Genomic DNA, 6507 nt, shown 5'->3' with positions numbered 1-6507 from the left:
CATACAGCACACAACAGCGCTGCGCGAGCCAACCCCCGCAGTACGCAATGTGTAAAACACTGCCCCGCCGACAATAACACTAAGTCCCAGAAAGCGTCCATGTCCCCCCAGCATACAGCACACAGCAGTTTGTTCAATTTCTCACTGCGCGACCCAGCGCGCAGTACGTGTAACATTGCCCCATCAGCATCGGCGCGGCACAGTAGCTTGCGCAGTCTTGCCCGGGTGCGTCGTGTTCCGTAAGAGAGAAGTCCCACCGTGGTAGCTTAGTGCTGTCCGCGCTGGCGGCTTCTCTCTTTTTTCATTAAATCGCTTTGCGCCTGGTAGTATGCAATCGTACGTGTGTGTGAAATCATTCCATGTCCCGGAACAACAAGTCTCAAGAGCACAACACAACACACAACAGCGCTGCCAACGCCCGCAGTACGCAGTGTGTATAACACTGCCCCGTCGGCAATAACACCAAGTCCCAGAAAGCGTCCAAGTCCCCCCAGCATACAGCACACAACAGCGCTGCGCGAGCCAACCCCCGCAGTACGCAATGTGTAAAACACTGCCCCGCCGACAATAACACTAAGTCCCAGAAAGCGTCCAAGTCCCCCCAGCATACAGCACACAACAGCGCTGCGCGAGCCAACCCCCGCAGTACGCAATGTGTAAAACACTGCCCCGCCGACAATAACACTAAGTCCCAGAAAGCGTCCAAGTCCCCCCAGCATACAGCACACAACAGCGCTGCGCGAGCCAACCCCCGCAGTACGCAATGTGTAAAACACTGCCCCGCCGACAATAACACTAAGTCCCAGAAAGCGTCCAAGTCCCCCCAGCATACAGCACACAACAGCGCTGCGCGAGCCAACCCCCGCAGTACGCAATGTGTAAAACACTGCCCCGCCGACAATAACACTAAGTCCCAGAAAGCGTCCAAGTCCCCCCAGCATACAGCACACAACAGCGCTGCGCGAGCCAACCCCCGCAGTACGCAATGTGTAAAACACTGCCCCGCCGACAATAACACTAAGTCCCAGAAAGCGTCCAAGTCCCCCCAGCATACAGCACACAACAGCGCTGCGCGAGCCAACCCCCGCAGTACGCAATGTGTAAAACACTGCCCCGCCGACAATAACACTAAGTCCCAGAAAGCGTCCAAGTCCCCCCAGCATACAGCACACAACAGCGCTGCGCGAGCCAACCCCCGCAGTACGCAATGTGTAAAACACTGCCCCGCCGACAATAACACTAAGTCCCAGAAAGCGTCCATGTCCCCCCAGCATACAGCACACAGCAGTTTGTTCAATTTCTCACTGCGCGACCCAGCGCGCAGTACGTGTAACATTGCCCCATCAGCATCGGCGCGGCACAGTAGCTTGCGCAGTCTTGCCCGGGTGCGTCGTGTTCCGTAAGAGAGAAGTCCCACCGTGGTAGCTTAGTGCTGTCCGCGCTGGCGGCTTCTCTCTTTTTTCATTAAATCGTTTTGCGCCTGGTAGTATGCAATCGTACGTGTGTGTGAAACTATTCCATGTCCTGGAATGACAAGTCTCAAGTGCACAACACCCGCACACCAGCACCCGCAGTACGCAATGTGTAAAACACTGCCCCGCCGACAATAACACTAAGTCCCAGAAAGCGTCCAAGTCCCCCCAGCATACAGCACACAACAGCGCTGCGCGAGCCAACCCCCGCAGTACGCAATGTGTAAAACACTGCCCCGCCGACAATAACACTAAGTCCCAGAAAGCGTCCAAGTCCCCCCAGCATACAGCACACAACAGCGCTGCGCGAGCCAACCCCCGCAGTACGCAATGTGTAAAACACTGCCCCGCCGACAATAACACTAAGTCCCAGAAAGCGTCCAAGTCCCCCCAGCATACAGCACACAACAGCGCTGCGCGAGCCAACCCCCGCAGTACGCAATGTGTAAAACACTGCCCCGCCGACAATAACACTAAGTCCCAGAAAGCGTCCATGTCCCCCCAGCATACAGCACACAGCAGTTTGTTCAATTTCTCACTGCGCGACCCAGCGCGCAGTACGTGTAACATTGCCCCATCAGCATCGGCGCGGCACAGTAGCTTGCGCAGTCTTGCCCGGGTGCGTCGTGTTCCGTAAGAGAGAAGTCCCACCGTGGTAGCTTAGTGCTGTCCGCGCTGGCGGCTTCTCTCTTTTTTCATTAAATCGTTTTGCGCCTGGTAGTATGCAATCGTACGTGTGTGTGAAACTATTCCATGTCCTGGAATGACAAGTCTCAAGTGCACAACACCCGCACACCAGCACCCGCAGTACGCAATGTGTAAAACACTGCCCCGCCGACAATAACACTAAGTCCCAGAAAGCGTCCAAGTCCCCCCAGCATACAGCACACAACAGCGCTGCGCGAGCCAACCCCCGCAGTACGCAATGTGTAAAACACTGCCCCGCCGACAATAACACTAAGTCCCAGAAAGCGTCCAAGTCCCCCCAGCATACAGCACACAACAGCGCTGCGCGAGCCAACCCCCGCAGTACGCAATGTGTAAAACACTGCCCCGCCGACAATAACACTAAGTCCCAGAAAGCGTCCAAGTCCCCCCAGCATACAGCACACAACAGCGCTGCGCGAGCCAACCCCCGCAGTACGCAATGTGTAAAACACTGCCCCGCCGACAATAACACTAAGTCCCAGAAAGCGTCCAAGTCCCCCCAGCATACAGCACACAACAGCGCTGCGCGAGCCAACCCCCGCAGTACGCAATGTGTAAAACACTGCCCCGCCGACAATAACACTAAGTCCCAGAAAGCGTCCAAGTCCCCCCAGCATACAGCACACAACAGCGCTGCGCGAGCCAACCCCCGCAGTACGCAATGTGTAAAACACTGCCCCGCCGACAATAACACTAAGTCCCAGAAAGCGTCCAAGTCCCCCCAGCATACAGCACACAACAGCGCTGCGCGAGCCAACCCCCGCAGTACGCAATGTGTAAAACACTGCCCCGCCGACAATAACACTAAGTCCCAGAAAGCGTCCATGTCCCCCCAGCATACAGCACACAGCAGTTTGTTCAATTTCTCACTGCGCGACCCAGCGCGCAGTACGTGTAACATTGCCCCATCAGCATCGGCGCGGCACAGTAGCTTGCGCAGTCTTGCCCGGGTGCGTCGTGTTCCGTAAGAGAGAAGTCCCACCGTGGTAGCTTAGTGCTGTCCGCGCTGGCGGCTTCTCTCTTTTTTCATTAAATCGTTTTGCGCCTGGTAGTATGCAATCGTACGTGTGTGTGAAACTATTCCATGTCCTGGAATGACAAGTCTCAAGTGCACAACACCCGCACACCAGCACCCGCAGTACGCAATGTGTAAAACACTGCCCCGCCGACAATAACACTAAGTCCCAGAAAGCGTCCAAGTCCCCCCAGCATACAGCACACAACAGCGCTGCGCGAGCCAACCCCCGCAGTACGCAATGTGTAAAACACTGCCCCGCCGACAATAACACTAAGTCCCAGAAAGCGTCCAAGTCCCCCCAGCATACAGCACACAACAGCGCTGCGCGAGCCAACCCCCGCAGTACGCAATGTGTAAAACACTGCCCCGCCGACAATAACACTAAGTCCCAGAAAGCGTCCATGTCCCCCCAGCATACAGCACACAGCAGTTTGTTCAATTTCTCACTGCGCGACCCAGCGCGCAGTACGTGTAACATTGCCCCATCAGCATCGGCGCGGCACAGTAGCTTGCGCAGTCTTGCCCGGGTGCGTCGTGTTCCGTAAGAGAGAAGTCCCACCGTGGTAGCTTAGTGCTGTCCGCGCTGGCGGCTTCTCTCTTTTTTCATTAAATCGTTTTGCGCCTGGTAGTATGCAATCGTACGTGTGTGTGAAACTATTCCATGTCCTGGAATGACAAGTCTCAAGTGCACAACACCCGCACACCAGCACCCGCAGTACGCAATGTGTAAAACACTGCCCCGCCGACAATAACACTAAGTCCCAGAAAGCGTCCAAGTCCCCCCAGCATACAGCACACAACAGCGCTGCGCGAGCCAACCCCCGCAGTACGCAATGTGTAAAACACTGCCCCGCCGACAATAACACTAAGTCCCAGAAAGCGTCCAAGTCCCCCCAGCATACAGCACACAACAGCGCTGCGCGAGCCAACCCCCGCAGTACGCAATGTGTAAAACACTGCCCCGCCGACAATAACACTAAGTCCCAGAAAGCGTCCAAGTCCCCCCAGCATACAGCACACAACAGCGCTGCGCGAGCCAACCCCCGCAGTACGCAATGTGTAAAACACTGCCCCGCCGACAATAACACTAAGTCCCAGAAAGCGTCCAAGTCCCCCCAGCATACAGCACACAACAGCGCTGCGCGAGCCAACCCCCGCAGTACGCAATGTGTAAAACACTGCCCCGCCGACAATAACACTAAGTCCCAGAAAGCGTCCAAGTCCCCCCAGCATACAGCACACAACAGCGCTGCGCGAGCCAACCCCCGCAGTACGCAATGTGTAAAACACTGCCCCGCCGACAATAACACTAAGTCCCAGAAAGCGTCCAAGTCCCCCCAGCATACAGCACACAACAGCGCTGCGCGAGCCAACCCCCGCAGTACGCAATGTGTAAAACACTGCCCCGCCGACAATAACACTAAGTCCCAGAAAGCGTCCAAGTCCCCCCAGCATACAGCACACAACAGCGCTGCGCGAGCCAACCCCCGCAGTACGCAATGTGTAAAACACTGCCCCGCCGACAATAACACTAAGTCCCAGAAAGCGTCCAAGTCCCCCCAGCATACAGCACACAACAGCGCTGCGCGAGCCAACCCCCGCAGTACGCAATGTGTAAAACACTGCCCCGCCGACAATAACACTAAGTCCCAGAAAGCGTCCAAGTCCCCCCAGCATACAGCACACAACAGCGCTGCGCGAGCCAACCCCCGCAGTACGCAATGTGTAAAACACTGCCCCGCCGACAATAACACTAAGTCCCAGAAAGCGTCCAAGTCCCCCCAGCATACAGCACACAACAGCGCTGCGCGAGCCAACCCCCGCAGTACGCAATGTGTAAAACACTGCCCCGCCGACAATAACACTAAGTCCCAGAAAGCGTCCAAGTCCCCCCAGCATACAGCACACAACAGCGCTGCGCGAGCCAACCCCCGCAGTACGCAATGTGTAAAACACTGCCCCGTCGACCATAACACTAAGACCCAGAACGCGTCCACGTCCAGGAATGCAAAGTGTCAAGTGTTGGAAAAGTCCCCCGCACAGCGCACACAACACAACAGCGCAACAGTCCGGCACTGATATTAAGTCCAATTCGATAACACAATAACACCAAGGCAACATCAAGCACAGCACAGCACAACAGTTTGTTTTATTTCTCACCCGCAGTATTACATCGACAACGGCGCGTACATGACTATTGAAAAAAAAAAAAAACAACACATTCACACATTGGTCACACATCATCATCTTTACCTACGGGAAAACTGAAACTGTTGGAAAAAAGTTCAACTATTGAAAAAATGTCAACTATTGAAACAAGTAACCAACTATTGAAACAACCAACACCTTAGGCACGGCCCAAGTACAAGTACGAGTTCAATAGTAGGGTTACCCCCCATCGGAATATGACCGACACCCGGCACTGGTACCGATTGCGGTGCGTGAACATTTCCCGACCCAGCATGGTGTCTCGGCTAGTGGTACAAGTCTATCCAAGGCACCCCTATAACGATGCCCCCAGTGCGGTATATACCCATGCCGAGGCAACGTTGGTATGACCATGTTTTACACTATTGTGGGGAAAGTTGGTGAGTGAAAAGTTTGAGGCATAACTTGCGAAGCTTGTATGGATGTTCGGTAGTACGATGCCGTACGGGTGGGGTCAAGTTACTGTCGGTAGGGTCGAACGTCTATCGAATCCAGTGAGTCGGATGGCCATCCATCGGAAGGGGGTAACCCCGACGGGTGAGCGTCATACGATTCCGGTGAGCTTCGCATGTCGAACCACCCCCCTGGTGGTGGTAAGATGTGCGTACTCCAGTGTGTGGTGTCGGGTCGTGCGTTGTGAGCGTCGAAGGGGCATAAGGCGATTGTCGCTCTCTCGTGTGCCATGCGAACCCTGTGCAGTACGGTGTGTCGAACATTGAAATACCTCCCATGTAAGACGCATCGCACCAGTGCAGGTAGTAGCACCACACGGGTAGTGACCGCTCTCTTGCTCCGAGTTTTTTTTCTCCCTGTTATGCCTCCTCCGCGCTAGGCGCTAGGCTGTGGTAGGTACGCGGTAGGGGAAAAAAAGCATACGCTCGCTCGCTCGCTCGCTCGGGTCTCGGGTGGGTCGTGTTTACATCAAAGTGGTACCGCTACCTCGTTATGAGCGAGTGTGGACATGTGTACAATACCCCCTCTCATGCGCTTCCAACGCGCGTGCTAGTAATTGTGTATGGGAATCTTTTGGCTAGTGTATGGCTCTGTCGGGTATGCGAACGAGGAACAAATTTACCGAGGATGAACGTGTTGTGGTGATGT

The sequence above is a fragment of the Toxorhynchites rutilus genome, unplaced genomic scaffold (genome assembly GCF_029784135.1).
Source record: "Toxorhynchites rutilus septentrionalis strain SRP unplaced genomic scaffold, ASM2978413v1 HiC_scaffold_223, whole genome shotgun sequence".
Taxonomy (NCBI): domain Eukaryota; kingdom Metazoa; phylum Arthropoda; class Insecta; order Diptera; family Culicidae; genus Toxorhynchites; species Toxorhynchites rutilus.
Note: the sequence above shows the minus strand (reverse complement) of the source record.